Source organism: Pecten maximus, chromosome 19 (genome assembly GCF_902652985.1).
Source record: "Pecten maximus chromosome 19, xPecMax1.1, whole genome shotgun sequence".
Lineage (NCBI taxonomy): Eukaryota > Metazoa > Mollusca > Bivalvia > Pectinida > Pectinidae > Pecten > Pecten maximus.
In genome coordinates this window covers 5,009,914-5,028,563 of record NC_047033.1, presented here as the reverse complement: position 1 = coordinate 5,028,563, position 18,650 = coordinate 5,009,914, and the positions used below count along the sequence as shown (strand labels likewise).

Below are 18,650 nucleotides of genomic sequence, written 5' to 3'. Positions count from 1 at the left end.
TCAAATTACAAAAGTTGACCTTACCAGCAATCTCACCCATATCTATATTATAACAATCAACCTTACAACAATCAAACACAAAATTATAATACCGGGTACGTAGTTGACCTTACAACAATCAAATGATTCTCACACAACACTGTAATTAACAAACAGTTCTTTATGAACATACGTAGTGGCTTCAGAATTAGCAAGAAGAAAATACCCTCCTACTAAAACATTTTCACTTTCATACTCACTGCCAATACAGTAACTTTAACAAATGGATTCAAACAAATCCAAATGTTATATTGAACTAAACAATCTAATACAGAGGTAATAAGGGTAAATTCTGAACTCTGACAACTAATAAAAAAGTTTTAACAATAGTCCAAAACAAAACATCTCATCCAGAGCAACAGGGAAATAAACCAATAGGAACAATTTGAATGTCAGAGGTCAAATATATTTTAAGGTAAATTGGAGGATGAAGACAGTAAAATATAAAATTTTGATCATCAGTACCGTAATATATCCTTGAAAACTGGTATTAATCCTATCGACTCCGGCACTATGAAGGGTTGAAATTCCAGGTAAATCCTCCAATGAGGTCAATTGTAGATACATGTATCTGTAAACTTTCTTTAATCCATCAATATGTATACACACCGTAGTTTCACCTGCACAAAATTTTAGCCAATAAAACTTTGAATATATCTGCACACAATACTTCAAACTATACACCTGTTGTAAGTAATTCTTCTGAACAGCGACCGACCGGTGTTAATTCTTGACTAATACAGGTGTGTGGCTATAGCCCAGAGACTTATCCAGGTGTGAATGGTCAGTACTAACAACCTGATGCTGGGCTGTATACAGGCCCAATGCAAATGGCTACATGACCCTCTCATGTGACTCACAAGGCAAATCAACTGATAAAATCAGCAGAGACCTATGGGAGAGAGCTGGCTGGCTCTTCGGTCAGTGGCCTTATGGTCTACTTAGCGAGAACCTCCCTCAAGTATATTAAACATGTACTTCTGTATACACCTATTAAATATATACCAGCTAGTATACAGAAGTAACAATTATCCCAGGTTCAATATACCTGAGTCTAATTGATTTCAGGTCAAAAATGTAAAACAAATAATCAATATACATATACATACATACTACTTTCTTAAAAAATTTTTTGTCTCAAAATCTTTCTTTTTTTTCTCAAAATCATATTTTCCCTTTTTTCTCTCTCTCTCTCAGCTCTAGCAATTCGTATAACAAATTAATTTCAGCTGTTCATGCTTAACATAAAAAGTAAATAAGCTACATTAGAGGAAATTGTCTTTTAACAGCAATTTTCGAATTCTTCTAACCTGTACAATCTAGTGTTTACCACATATATATCACAATACGATCATCATATTGATTGTTGTAAATTCAATTTCCTTCCAATGGAGTTGCAGTACGATTTACCTAAACTTCTTTCTTACTGAGTTTTCACAACTGGTTTAAAAATCAGATAGGGTTGTCATTTTTAAATGATTATGAAGCCATGAAGGTCAGAATTTTGTAAAGAATAGGCCAGCTAAACTCTTATCATAGCTATCTCTACCTAGTTCTGATATTGCATGGATTTCATTACCAATCAGACACTCAAAATGAGTTCAGAAATCGCTCATCAAACAAAGATTCTGCTGTTAAAAGTAATTTTGGTAAATTTCCACCTGGTGGAATTTAAAATTTGTGTGCAGTAAAATTGTAACATTATAAAGGGGCAGATATTTACAGAACATAAACAAAAGGCCCAGAGGGTCTGAATCGCTCACATGGACAGTAAGGAATAATGGTAAAATTACAATTTCCAGTTTTCATATACATATATATATTGATCATAATATATGTCAGTGATGTTTGAGGAAATGGTAGACAAATATATCAACCACTGAATATATGTAAGTTATATTTCAGGAAATGATAGACAATATATACTGACCATAATGTATGTAAGTTATATTTCAGGAAATGATAGACAATATATACTGACCATAATGTATGTAAGTTATATTTCAGGAAATGATAGACAATATATACTGACCATAATGTATGTAAGTTATATTTCAGGAAATGATAGACAATATATACTGACCATAATGTATGTAAGTGATATTTCAGGAAATGATAGACAATATATACTGACCATAATATATGTAAGTTATATTTCAGGAAATGATAGATAATATATACTGACCATAATGTATGTAAGTTATATTTCAGGAAATGATAGACAATATATACTGACCATAATATATGTAAGTTATATTTCAGGAAATGATAGACAATATATACTGACCATAATATATGTAAGTGATATTTCAGGAAATGATAGACAATATATACTGACCATAATATATGTAAGTGATATTTCAGGAAATGATAGACAATATATACTGACCATAATATATGTAAGTTATATTTCAGGAAATGATAGACAATATATACTGACCATAATATATGTAAGTTATATTTCAGGAAATGATAGACAATATATACTGACCATAATGTATGTAAGTGATATTTCAGGAAATGATAGACAATATAATATATCTAACAGAGTTTATCTAAGGGTTCACTGATGCATTGGTGAATCATAATTTTAATCTAGATGCATTGTGCAGGGTCAGTTTGAAATAACAAAAAGTAATACCTCTGTTGCTGTTGTTGTTGAACCAAACATAACCACTGTGAACCAATCTGTATCTTATATTTCACAACAGTGACCTTGAAAATAGGCCAAAGCCATTAATTTGTATGCTGAATCTTTAAAACACTCATAATCCTTGTTACCTTCTGGCAAAATATTACAGCTATGGGTCTTTTGGATCATTGAAGTTTTTGACATATCTGACCTGTAGGACTTTGAAAACAGGTCAAGGTCATTGGTACATGGCAGGTACATGTACCTAACTGGCCAAAGATGAATACCCTGGATCTTTCTGAATTTAATAGAAATATAAATGTTTTACTATTTGACTCTGTAACCTTGAAAATAGGTCAAGGTCATTTATATGAGGAAACTGTATTCCACTCTATTCTAGTTGCCTCAGGTGGCAAAATATTAGACATCTAGGTCTTCTGAAATTTGAGAAGAAGATTCTTTACGTTTTTAACATATTTAACTCCTGTGACCCTGTGAAGAAGAAGGTTATATTACAATAATTACAAAACAAGCTACATGAACTTACATTGATTAAATTTGTTGGCCTGGATAGAAGCACACGAGGGGTCATTAGTGTGGAAGGAAACCATTGTACCCAGTAAAACCCACATGGTCAGGTAGGTGATCCCATACTTCATGCAGATCGGGGAATCAAACCCTCCAGGCCACCTATAGGTATAAGGAAAATGAAACAACTACCAGATACCAGCTTGGGTAGATGACAATACACCAACTACCAAATACCGGCTTGGGTAGATGACAATACACCAACTACCAAATACCAGCTTGGGTAGATGACAATACACCAACTACCAAATACCGGCTTGGGTAGATGACAATACACCAACTACCAAATACCAGCCAGGGTAGATGATAATTCACCAAATACCAGCTTGGGTAGATGACAATTCACCAACTACCAAATACCAGCCAGGGTAGATGATAATTCACCAAATACCAGCTTGGGTAGATGACAATTCACCAACTACCAAATACCAGCAATGGTAGATGACAAAACACCAACTACCAAATACCAGCTTGGGTAGATGACAAAATACCAAATACCAGCTAGGGTAGATGATAATTCACCAAATACCAGCTTGGGTAGATGACAAAACACCAACTACCATCCAGGGTAGATGACAATTCACCAAATACCAACCAGGGTAGATGACAATACACCAACTACCAAATACCAGCTAGGGTAAATGACAATTCACCAAATACCAGCTTGGGTAGATGATAAAACACCAACTACCAAATACCAGCTAGGGTGGATGACAAAACACCAACTACCAAATACCAGCTAGGGTAGATTACAATACACCAACTACCAAATACCATCTAGGGTAGATGACAAAACACCAACTACCAAATACCAGCTTGGGTAGATGACAATACACCAACTACCAAATACCATCTAGGGTAGATTACAATTCACCAACTACCAAATACCAGCCAGGGTAGATGATAATTCACCAAATACCAGCTTGGGTAGATGACAATTCACCAACTACCAAATACCAGCAATGGTAGATGACAAAACACCAACTACCAGCTTGGGTAGATGACAAAACACCAAATACCAGCTTTGGTAGATGATAATTCACCAAATACCAGCTTGGGTAGATGACAAAACACCAACTACCATCCAGGGTAGATGACAATTCACCAAATACCAACCAGGGTAGATGACAATACACCAACTACCAAATACCAGCTAGGGTAAATGACAATTCACCAAATACCAGCTTGGGTAGATGATAAAACACCAACTACCAAATACCAGCTAGGGTGGATGACAAAACACCAACTACCAAATACCAGCTAGGGTAGATTACAATACACCAACTACCAAATACCATCTAGGGTAGATGACAAAACACCAACTACCAAATACCAGCTTGGGTAGATGACAATACACCAACTACCAAATACCATCTAGGGTAGATTACAATTCACCAACTACCAAATACCAGCCAGGGTAGATGATAATTCACCAAATACCAGCTTGGGTAGATGACAATTCACCAACTACCAAATACCAGCAATGGTAGATGACAAAACACCAACTACCAAATACCAGCTTGGGTAGATGACAAAACACCAAATACCAGCTTTGGTAGATGATAATTCACCAAATACCAGCTTGGGTAGATGACAAAACACCAACTACCATCCAGGGTAGATGACAATTCACCAAATACCAACCAGGGTAGATGACAATACACCAACTACCAAATACCAGCTAGGGTAAATGACAATTCACCAAATACCAGCTTGGGTAGATGACAAAACACCAACTACCAAATACCAGCTAGGGTGGATGACAAAACACCAACTACCAAATACCAGCTAGGGTAGATTACAATTCACCAACTACCAAATACCATCTAGGGTAGATAACAAAACACCAACTACCAAATACCAGCTTGGGTAGATGACAATACACCAACTACCATCTAGGGTAGATTACAATTCACCAACTACCAAATACCAGCTAGGGTGGATGACAAAACACCAACTACCAAATACCAGCTAGGGTAGATGACAAAACACCAACTACCAAATACCAGCCAGTGTAGATGACAAAACACCAACTACCAAATACCAGCTTGGGTAGATGACAAAACACCAACTACCAAATACCAGCCAGGGTAGATGACAATACACCAACTACCAAATACCAGCGATGGTAGATGACAAAACACTAACTACCAAATACCAGCTTAGGTAGATGACAATTCACCAACTACCAAATACCAGCAATGGTAGATGACAAAACACCAACTACCAAATACCAGCTTGGGTAGATGACAAAACACCAAATACCAGCTTTGGTAGATGATAATTCACCAAATACCAGCTTGGGTAGATGACAAAACACCAACTACCATCCAGGGTAGATGACAATTCACCAAATACCAACCAGGGTAGATGACAATACACCAACTACCAAATACCAGCTAGGGTAAATGACAATTCACCAAATACCAGCTTGGGTAGATGACAAAACACCAACTACCAAATACCAGCTAGGGTGGATGACAAAACACCAACTACCAAATACCAGCTAGGGTAGATTACAATTCACCAACTACCAAATACCATCTAGGGTAGATGACAAAACACCAACTACCAAATACCAGCTTGGGTAGATGACAATACACCAACTACCAAATACCATCTAGGGTAGATTACAATTCACCAACTACCAAATACCAGCTAGGGTGGATGACAAAACACCAACTACCAAATACCAGCTAGGGTAGATGACAAAACACCAACTACCAAATACCAGCCAGGGTAGATGACAATACACCAACTACCAAATACCAGCGATGGTAGATGACAAAACACTAACTACCAAATACCAGCTAGGGTAAATGACAATACACCAACTACCAAATACCAGCCAGGGTAGATGACAATACACCAACTACCAAATACCAGCTAGGGTAAATGACAATAAAAGTTTTCCTTTTTTATTAACATGAATATATGTAAACATTTGGTACTATTTGTACATTTATCGATTGACCATTGATTTTCTGGTAAATAGTAATGCATTAAAATAGACTTCAGCTTTGATCAAGCTACGACCTGTACAAGAGAAGGATATTGACATTGTACATATATTGTGTGTTGTCCGTACATCTAGGACATTCTACACTTTACATCGGTCATCCACCTCAGGACTTCTGAAAACCAATTACTATTTATTCCCAACAGCCTAGCCCAGTGGATCTTTTGGTACTATACAAATCTAAACATCCATAACCAAATACTTCTTCCTAATTATGCAGGTTTTATTCAATTCTGACAGTGACTGATTTTACTTCACAGCATTTATAACCTAGTTTTTGTTCAGCCTAGAAAGAGTGAACACATTTCCATACCAAAGCATTCTGATACCCTTCAATTACTAATACCATTCAACCATTACTGTAGCAAATTATTTTTTAAATGAAATCTCTGCCTTTAAGAATATAATATTCAAAGTATACACACATTCTGTATTTTTCACAACAAATGTCGCCATGTACGAAAGAGAACCTATTTCGAACATGGCAGCATTTGTTGTGAAAATACGGAATGTGTGTACCAAATGGAACAAATATAAAGTGCAAATAGCTTTTAAATTCATTTGTTTCGTCTTATATTCCATTTTTGTATTTACCGGGCCGCATTTTCAATCCGAGTTGTTACCAGAATGATCGAAGCCTAGAAATGTAAATAATCATGATTGTGTCTTTGAGTGCTACTTTTGTGGATTTAATGATGGATTCATGAAAAAGATGTAATAACATGACACTGTTTAACACTTAAACGTAAATTAGCTGCTTACCATTATCAAAATCCTGACTTTGAAAATTTTACATTTTGCGCAGTATAAATCTGCCTTGGGAAGTTAGAGGAAAATGAAGAAACTTTTTGAAATTTCAGTCCATTCGATCCTTTTCGGCACCACCCCTCAGGGATGGGGACCATACAATTTTGGTTGACACTCAATGGCCATGAAAGAGTTTTGCAAAATTTCAATGAAATTGGTTGAGAGGTATCTGAGAAGTCAAAAAATGTAAATTGATTACCGACAGACGATGAAAGATGATGGACAAAAGGCAAGTACACTGTATAAGAAAAGGTCACTTGAGACTTTGATCGAAACAACCAAATATATTGATTCTGGCCATTTGGATAAATAAAAGGTGTTGTCTGGATGTTTGAACAAATACAGTCATACAAAATGGCAGCCTCAATGACCAGTGGTCAATATGTTCTTACAATTGCTTTGAATGACCCTCATCATTCATGAAATTTACAATAAATCATTTCCGAGATGAAAGACAATTTTGTTGCAACTATATTAAATTAACACCTATATTAAATGTAATCTTTATTATCCTGGTCAGCAAAGTGAACTGATTTCTTGTACCATGCAAAACTCTCTTCTCGTACCAAAACTCTCTTCTCGTACCGAAACTCTCTTCTCATACCCAAACTCTCTTCTCGTACCAAAACTCTCTTCTCGTACCCAAACTCTCTTCTCGTACCCAAACTATCTTCTCATTGGATCCCTGATTGACCAAATTGATGCTGAGGTAGAATACTTATAATCATGATATATTGGGACTGGGGTTTAATTTGAACATCAATTAAAAATATACAAAAGAATATTAACAGAATACCAAATGATCAGCAATTCACATTTAATGTATTTCATTGTTTTTTTTTTACTTCTTTAAAATTCTTACACATTTTTTTCAACATTTTTAGGCCCTATAATGATCTTTGTAGTGTTGGTTGGCTGTTAAGAATACATAACTAATAATCTTTAAAATAAGTGTCCACTGCTCTCTTTAACTGGTCTGAGTCATGGAAGAGCTTGATATCCATGTTTCTACCAAAATACGCTGTGTAAATAATGTGCCGAATGTTGGATATATACCGGGATATGTTATATTCCACTTTTGATTGGATAAGAATTTGAACTTTGACCGGAGCTGCAAATGTTATTGATGTCATCAATAATCGAATGACGTCACTTCACCAGGTCCCAGCCGTCGCCTGTATACCTCATTTGCATACACGAAAAATGACTTGGCCACGTTTCCCTTTGATTCAAGCCGATATTATTGTAGTAGAAACAGGTCACACGACTCTTGATTTTGGGATATGGAATTTATTTCAGACGAGTACTTTTTTAAAAGTTACAGTCACACTTGCTAAAGCTTTGAATTGATCATGAGGGAAAAGTTTGATGAGACATGCGTTACCGAATACTAAACCATCAGTTCATACATTCTTTTATATGTGCATTTGCACTCAAAAATGTACACAATTTAAGTTACCTGGTACACAAACTATGATATACACAAGCGTTAAAACACAGAGGCTATACATATAGCAGCTGTCATGGTTTGTCTATCATGGTCTGCAGAATGTTTGTTTTTGATGGGATCAAACAGGGAGTCATGGTAATGCTCCACCAAATTCTAGGTCAATACCATCTTATCACACTGACTAGAACCTCTGATGGATTAACTGACCACATACATTCATCAATCTTTACTCTTGTGTGAGCCAAGTCAGCAGAACTGAAATATGTCCATTAATAACATTTATGATATAGTATGCAACATAAATTATGTACCAACAACTACAACAAAAGTTCTAGCTGTCCCATCAACTTCAAGTATATTAAATAATTATTTTCTATATTTCCATGTCTAAATGGATATTGCTGTATTCTGTTGTTTATAGCAATTAATATTGAAATTTCCTCAAAACTTCAAAAATATTTTGATATATATACCTCTCTCCTCAAAACTCATGATGTAATGAACACAGTAATGTATTCCACATTTAGAATTCTTGAAAAAAATGGATTATGATATGTACTTGTGAAAGTCCCAAAGACATAAACAAGAAATCACTTTACATTTAATTCCATCTTACACAAAAGTAATAACATATATTTAATATATTTTAAACCTACAATTTTAGATTATCATCATGGGACCAAAAAACATCTTTAAATGTTCTTCTCCTTAAAACATATAATTGACATTCTACAAAGGGAAAAGTTAAGACAAACAGTATTTTTTACATGTTATATCAATAACTCCCTGATTAGATCAATCATGCCCACTCTTCCAGAAAGTGGATTGTGGATACAAGAAAATTGGTTACCATGGATATAATGATTATTCTACCAAGAGCAGGAAATAGGTTACAAAGTGTCCAGATCTTTAATGAGCTTGACCAGCCAAGATGAGTGGGCTGACCCTGGTGAGTGGCCAGCCTGACAGCTTGGGGCACCGGGAGCAGTGTCCTGACCTGACCACTAAATGACCCCCAGCTTATATAACAGTTTCTGCCAGAGCTGTGTTAATACAGTCCAGACTATGGTCAGAAGGAGGCCACAGGTGGGGGAGGCATTATAACTACCAAAACCACAGGTGGGGTAGTTATACTAGAGAAATCACACACAGTGAGGCATACTACAGAAATCACAGACAGGGAGATATACTAGAGAAATCACTGATGGGGGAGGTATACTATAGAAATCACAGACAGGGAGATATACTACAGAAATCACAGACAGGGAGATATACTACACAAATCACAGACAGGGAGGTATACTACAGAAATCACAGACAGGGAGGTCTACTACAGAAATCACAGACAGGGAGGTATACTACAGAAATCACAGACAGGGAGATATACTACAGAAACCACAGACAGGGAAGTATACCACAGAAATCACAGACAGTGAGGTATACTACAGATATCACAGACAGGGAAGTATACCACAGAAATCACAGGTGGGGGAGGTATACTACAGAAACCACAGACAGGGAAGTATACCACAGAAATCACAGACAGGGAGATATACTACAGAAATCACAGACAGGGAGATATACTACACAAATCACAGACAGGGAGGTATACTACAGAAATCACAGACAGGGAGGTATACTACAGAAATCACAGACAGGGAGGTATACTACAGAAATCACAGACAGGGAGGTATACTACAGAAATCACAGACAGGGAGGTATACTACAGAAATCACAGACAGGGAGGTATACTACAGAAATCACAGACAGGGAGGTATACTACAGAAATCACAGACAGTGAGATATACTACAGGAGGTACGGACAAAAGCCCCCCCGGACATTAGCCCCCCCGGACATTAGCCCCCCCGGACATTAGCCCCTAGGACAAAAGCCCCCCCGGACATTAGCCCCTTCACACTAATCAAAAAGTGGACAAAAGCCCCTTCATAAAAAAATATATATATTTTTTTTTTATTTTTTATGTTTTTATTTATTCATTTTTAAAAAAAATTACAATATATGTTTTAGCAGTGGTTATATTAAGTGATACATATATATGTAAGTGACTTCAGTCACCAGTGGCTTCTGCAATGTAAACAACTACTTGAACTGTTACATAACAATAAGCTGTTACACAGCTTCTCCCATCACTGGCTTTGGTACAAGTGTATTTTCAAACAAGTACAAGTCATAATATAGTTGCTATCATTTTTAATTATTTATACATTCCGTCCATATATGTGCGTATGCAGTTATATTTTAAAACCGATAATGACTCTTTTAAGAACTAGATCTTTGTACTTTTAGTTTGTCTATTATGATTTCTGTTTCGTATTGATATATTGTATGATATTATATATTTATTTAATAGTGTATATAGATAATGTTCTAATAGTGTCTCATAAGCCAAAATTGGCTGGATGTCGACATCAATTTTATGCTAAGTCTCAAATGCTGTTTTATTATGATTGTATTGACATGTGACACTTTAATAAAATATGATTGATTGATTGATTTGATTGGTGTTTGGTAGGTTTTTCATTGATTTTACTGTTACATAAACAATAAGCTGTTACACAGGTGTTTGGTAGGTTTTTCATTGATGTTGTATTCTCCTCGAAGGAAATATATCATTAATGGCTTCATGTGTATCAACAGTGAAATTTCTATGTTTGCACAGGTATAAATTGTTTTTATATTGTTTCTTTGATTTTAATCATTCCTAAAATTAAAATTACAACACAGAGCAACATGTTTGGTTAGGTACTTATTATGTTATAATTTGAGACACTGCAAATAGGGATCAAATGTTTATTGCTTTTGTAGGCATTTCTTTGATTATCAATATTTGCAGTATATTACAAATTTCAGAGATAAAAACAGCAGTATATATACAGTTTTTGTTTTTCAAAAGTACAGATTTATATAAAGTATACCAGCTAAATTTATAATGAAGGGGCTTTTGTCCGGGGGGGCTAATGTCCGGGGGGGCTTTCGTCCGGAGGGGCTTTTGTCCTAGGGGCTAATGTCCGGGGGGGCTAATGTCCGGGGGGGCTTTTGTCCTACACTCATACTACAGATATCACAGACAGGGAGGTATACTACAGATATCACAGACAGGGAGGTATACTACAGAAATCACAGACAGTGAGGTATACTACAGAAATCACAGACAGGGAGGTATACTACAGAAATCACACACAGGGAAGTATACTACAGAAATCACAGACAGTGAGGTATACTACAGATATCACAGACAGGGAGGTATACCACAGAAATCACAGACAGGGAGGTATACTACAGAAATCACACACAGGGAGGTATACTACAGAAATCACAGACAGGGAGGTATACTACAGAAATCACAGATGGGGAGGTATACTACAGAAATCACAGACAGGGTGGTATACTACAGAAATCACAGACAGGGAGATATACTACAGAAATCACACACAGGGAGGTATACTACAGAAATCACAGATGGGGAGGTATACTATAGAAATCACAGACAGTGAGATATACTACAGAAATCACAGACAGGGAGGTATACTACAGAAATCACAGATGGGGAGGTATACTACAGAAATCACAGACAGGGAGGTATACTACAGAAATCACAGACAGGGAGGTATACTACAGAAATCACTGATGGGGAGGTATACTACAGATATCACAGACAGTGAGGTATACTACAGAAATCACAGATGGGGAGGTATACTACAGAAATCACAGATGGGGAGGTATACCACAGAAATCACAGACAGGGAGGTATACTACAGAAATCACAGATGGGGAGGTATACTACAGAAATCACAGACAGGGAGGTATACTACAGAAATCACAGACAGGGAGGTATACTACAGATATCACAGACAGGGAGATATACTACAGAAATCATACACAGGGAGGTATACTACAGAAATCACAGACAGTGAGGTATACTACAGAAATCACTGATGGGGAGATATACTACAGAAATCACAGACAGGGAGGTATACTACAGATATCACAGACAGGGAGATATACTACAGAAATCATACACAGGGAGGTATACTACAGATATCACAGACAGTGAGGTATACTTCAGAAATCACAGACAGGGAGGTCTACTACAGAAATCACAGACAGGGAGGTATACTACAGAAATCACAGACAGGGAGATATACTACAGAAATCACAGACAGGGAGGTATACTACAGAAATCACAGACAGGGAGATATACTACAGATATCACTGATGGGGAGGTATACTACAGAAATCACAGACAGGGAGATATACTACAGAAATCACAGACAGGGAGGTCTACTACAGAAATCACAGACAGGGAGGTATACTACAGAAATCACAGGTGGGGAGGTATACTACAGAAATCAATGTCGGGGAGGTAGACTAGAGAAATCACTGACAGTGAGGTATACTACAGAAAACACTGATGGGGAGGTAATCACAGACAGGGAGGTAGATCGAGGGATAGAATCATAAGATTACCAGAATCTATTGGGTCCACATCAACAAGGGCAGATCGAGGGATAGAATCATAAGATTACCAGAATCTATTAGGTCCACATCAACAACGTAGTTTGTCCAGAATTAATACAGACAACTGGGTACTGATATTTGGCCATATTTTGGAGGTACCTTGGACAAGGTACCTCCAGACAACCAATAATGATCAAGTTTACTAATCAATATGTTTAAATTATGTCATGGCGAAACCCAAACCACGAGTTGAGTGAAATCTGCATAGAATCGCAATACATGCAGAGGGCCACTAAATACTGACTCAACTTTGGTCGTTTTATACTCCAATGGGTTAATGTCAATGCATTATTTTGCCAAATTTTCCTCAAATATCTTCCCCTTTATATTCATGCAGATTTCGGTGTTTTGCTTACTCTAATTATATGGATCAGCATCCAAAATACATTCAAAACATTTCTTATCGAGCCCGCTAGTAGTTTCTGCTGCCATTTCGTTTGCAATGGTTACAGCCTGATAATCGACAACTCTCATGTCACTGATCAAAAATACTGACGACTTGTGGAAATTCCCTGTTACTATTTTTAGTCCAGATTAACAATTTGCAACATTAAACCTCTCGTGCAAGAATTCCCCAGTTTCAGGTTAACATTGTATTTTGTCATTTTAGATCTCTCGGAGAGGTGTTGGCCAATCAGAAAACAGTGCACATATCACTGTCACAGTATAACGACAGGCGTTCTTGACCCTCCAGCATAGATGTAGTGTACTGTATCTGGGCCAACAAAAAGTGATTTGATTTCTTCAAAATTAGTCATAAACCTCAATCTTTTAAACCACATTGAACCCAAATTACTAGTGAATACACTTTTGAACCTCAGGTCTACAAAATTATTAAAGTGAACACAGCATTTTGAACATGACATGCCTAGATATTTCAGTGAACACACATTTTGAACCTCAGGTCTAGATATTATAGCGAACACGCATTTTGAACCTCAGGTCAAGATTATTACAGTGAACACACATTTAACCTCAGGTCTAGATATTATAGCGAACTCACTTTTAGAAGCTCAGGTCTAGATATTTTAGTGAACACACATTATGAACCTCAGTTCAAGTTCGATTGTAGCACAAGTCAATTAGACATAACTGCAAATGCTTAGAAACATACACATGTGTTATAACTCCATATAATGCCATATATATTGTGAACCAATGGAAAATCAATTCAATCACACATTTCAGTTGAAATTCAACATTATTTCTGTGGGAATATTTGACCTTAGACTTTTAGTACGGAATGAACAGCTGTGACACCAACAGTGATAGCAGGAATCACTTTTTACATTGTTAGACAGATGTAAACCTGATAATTTGTACTTCTGAATGTGACAATCATATCATATCTCACAAATATAAGCCCGTCAGGTTTTCAATTATATTCACAGAAATAAAACAGAATATATTATTATGCCAATGTAGTATTGTATTTTTATGGTCTAGAAAATAACAGTTATAAACATAGAATCAGGATGAATCCAATATACCATAAATGCTAATAACAACCGATAAAAACACATTAACGAGATTTTCATTGCAACATAAAAACATGACAAATGTGTCGAAGACTATCGTTTATCAGGTGTAATATGACAAATGAATGGATAGATTTTATACCTGAAATCGTTCCTGGCAGAAGATACTTCCCAGATTAACTCCCTTTGCAAGATGTCTCCTTTGTATCGAAAAAAGAACGAATCCAAGGAATAGTCTGATTTGATGCAATCAAGTTTCACCTGGTCCATCCAACCCACACCTCTCAATGACCAAAACACAATAATCTCGTCACTTAGTCATAGATTATGGGACTGACCATTCAGTCAATAGGTCATACTGACCCACGGGTATAGCCGGTCATCCCAGGACCAGATTTTCGGTGCCTGTGTCCCCTAAATGACCCGCCTGGACACAAACGTCTATAGAATCACTATAGAATTACACCAGGCTATTACTGATGATTCAGGGGATCTAACTTTACACACCCGGTCTGTTAGGTATTTGAGGTGGTCCCAGCAAACACTAAGATGAATTCAGTTCTGATCAATGACATCAAGATCAAACGGAATTCATAATTAAGTTTTTTCACACATTGCACAAACCAATACTTTACTTGGCTATGTCCAGTGTTAATGTCACATGTTGGCTATTTTGATTATAAATTCTTGTTTAGTGGTCAATTCTACTATCAATTACCAACCAGAAAAGACAGTCACCTTATAAGCCCACCTGTATTCAACTCTTAATTCGATAACAAAAATGATCTCAACATCAATAAAAGCTCAATTAAATTTCTATCATGTTATACATCATCATTGTTTTGTCATAATATTAATGTCATCATTTTTTTTTTGTAAGCTATAACAGTAATTAATTTTACACAAATATTTTATTTATTATTTTTTTTTATTGAAACCTTTTATATTACTGGCCTCAAATTTCTCGTGCTGATCTTAACATGTATTTAAAGACAGACAAAACTGACTCATATATCCCACATGAAAATTATTAACCCTAATATTTACAAGTACAAAATGTATACAGCGGATGTTAAATAACAAAGCACGAAAATATAAATGCCCATCAAATATTAAAGAGGCTTTCCTTCGTTCAGATGTCAGAAACATGCACAATTTCTATTGATGAAATCTATGTCCGAACGATGATTACATGAGTGTTTGTGCCTACAAGTAATGAAATTATCACCGAACTTACAGGAAAAAGGCGTAATTATACAAATGAGTATAATGCCTTTGTGGTTATTAGTGATACTTCGGGTCGAATTAATAATTTTCAGGACTTAATACTCAAAAAACTTTGGTTTATCTTGAGAGTAAAACTGCCTTATTAATGTAAAGATGTAAAAAAAAAAAAAAAAAAAAATTATTTACCAGTAAGTTTAATTTTGACGACCTAGACCTTTATTCAAACAAAGGAATGCCCCTTTTATGTTCATTACAGAAGGTTGAGCTGTTGAGTGAAATTTGAAACAGTGGTCCCCCTTTTATAGGACCACCCATGGGACTGAAATCAAGTGGTTTTAAAATAGGAGTGGTCTTTCCCGACAGGACTTGTATCAAGAAGGCCAATATATGTATTTTTGCCATACTTGAATATTGAATAACAAGACTTTGATATTTATATGCATCATTCATTAAATAAAATTCATGTCATTAGTATTTAATGTCATAAAATATACATGTACTTTTCATCTATTTTTGAAAAGTTTTGTACTGAAATTACAAAAAATAAACATGTGAATATGTAAAAAGTACACTTAATTTTTTTTTGATTAAATGAGAAAAAACCCATTGAAACCAAATTCCAAAGAGAACACGATGGCCTTTTCTTGCAATAATCGTCCAGAAATTGGAATGTTTTTAACCTGAGCAATTATGGATACGGTTAAGCAGTTGCTGATTAAGCAGTTGCTGGTCGGGTAAGCCAGGTCAGTGAACAAGAAAAAAAAAATGCAATAAAGGGGTGGTCACTCATGAGTGTGGTGTGTTGTAAATAGATGGACCACTGTAACCTGCAAATTAGGTCACAGTAATTTAAACTAATAAGGTCAAATAATGACATAACGGCTATTTCAAGTTTTCATATTGACTTTATTTTAGGAAACTCTAGGAAGAAGATTCGTAAAGTTTTAAAAACATTTCACCACTGTGACCCTGAAAAAGGTCAAGGTCACATGTATTCAAAACCTTTTTAGCACTATTAGCTAACCTAACTATAAGGTACCACCTGGCAAAATATCAGACCTCTTGGTCTATAGATCTTTTAGAACTTAATAAGAAGATTCTCTAAGGAATTTGTACTATTTGACTCCTCACAGTGGCTTGAAAGTAGGTCAAGGTAACTAATATGAGGAAACTTCATAGCACTCCATAGCAGGTGTACCTTCTGGTAATATTAAGTACCCTGAGTCTTCTTAAGAACATAAGAAGATTGTAATAAGAATGTTTAACCATTTAATCTCTGTGACCTTGAAAATAAGCCATGGTTATTTGAATGAGGAAACACTTAAAAGCATGCTGTCCTAGCTAGGTATCCTCTGATCTTGATCTGGAACTTGAGAATAAGTTTGTAACATGTTTGATTCTTGTGACCTCGAAAATTGGTCAAGGTAATTCATATGAGGAAACATTCATGTACCCTGTCCAAGGTACCTCCAAAATATAGCCAAATATCAGTACCCAGTTGTCTGTATTAATTCTTGACAAACTACGTTAAAAGTTAATGGATATACAGCCTGACAACTTTTTTTTTTTTTTAGAAATTTAACCAAAATTAGATATGCAAAAGATTTAGGTTCATGCAGCAAGAAATCATACCTAACCTTCCTGCTCTGTAAACTGACATCATATCCTGCCCCTTACCTTCCTTCCCTGTAAACACTGGCTTCATATCCTGTCCCTAACCTTAATTCCTACAATATAAACTGGCATTATATCCTGTCCCTAACCTTCCTACAATGTAAGCTTGCTTCATATCCTGCCCCTAACCTTCCTACAATGTAAGCTTGCTTCATATCCTGCCCCTAACCTTCCTGCAATGGAAACTGGCATCATATCCTGTCCCAAACCTTCCTACAATATAATCTGGGTTCATATCCTGCCCCTAACCTTTCTACAATGTAAACTGGCATCATATCCTGCCCCTAAACTTCCTACAATGTAAACTGACATTATATCCTGTCCCTAACCTTCCTACTCCGTAAACTGGCTTCATATCCTGTCCCTTATCTTCCTACAATGTAAACTGGCATTATATCCTGCCCCTAACCTTTCTACAATGTAAACTGGCTTCATATCTTGCCCCTTACCTTCCTCCAATGTAAACTGGCATTACATCCTGTCCCTAACCTTCCTACTCTGTAAACTGGCTTCATAGCCTGTCCCTAACCTTCCTACAATGTAAACTGGCTTCATATCCTGCCCCTAACATTTCTACAATGTAAACTGGCATCATATCCTGTCCCTAAACTTCCTACAATATAATCTGGCTTCATATCCTGCCCCTAACCTTCCTACAATATAATCTGGTTCATATCCTGCCCCTAACCTTCCTACAGTATAATCTGGTTCATAGCCTGCCCCTAACCTTCCTTCAATATAATCTGGCTTCATATCCTGCCCCTAACCTTCCTACTCTGTAAACTGGCTTCATATCCTGTCCCTAACCTTCCTCCGTCCCAACCACTCCTTCTAGTCCCAACCACTCCTTCTCAGCAAATTAAGTGACTTAGTGTCCCGCCCCAGGAAACTGGTCTCGGAGTCTGCTTCAAAACTTCCACCTCAGTAAAATGGCTTTCCATATCTTGCCCTAAATCATCTTTCCTCAGTCAATCATTTATAGCCCTGACCTACAGACATTATACTGACTAGTATCTTGACTATATATAGATCACTGTCTTTAGGACATGTGTTGACCGGACTCTTACATTACCTGTAAGACATGTACAGGGCGGTATGTTAATGCCTTATTCCTTATGTCCAGATCATAGAAACATGCAAAAATGACAGAAATATGATTGAAAGGTCTTTTGCACTATAACCCACTGAATTGAACC

General features: G+C 36.3%; 1 protein-coding gene across 5 annotated transcripts in view; it reads right to left on the bottom strand.

Annotated features, from left to right (window-relative positions):
- LOC117318131 (retinoic acid receptor beta-like) overlaps positions 1-18,650 on the bottom strand; it is a 71,996-nt gene that overhangs the window by 34,121 nt on the left and 19,225 nt on the right. The window contains exon 1 of one of the 5 annotated variants that reach the window (XM_033873136.1): positions 14,696-14,754. The exons of 3 other annotated variants lie outside the window; for them this stretch is intronic. The gene's annotated coding sequence lies outside the window, so the exon portion shown is untranslated. Of the gene's footprint in view, positions 1-504; positions 1,003-14,695; positions 14,755-18,650 lie in introns of those variants that run through there. One more of the 5 variants, XM_033873135.1, reaches the window with a different exon arrangement.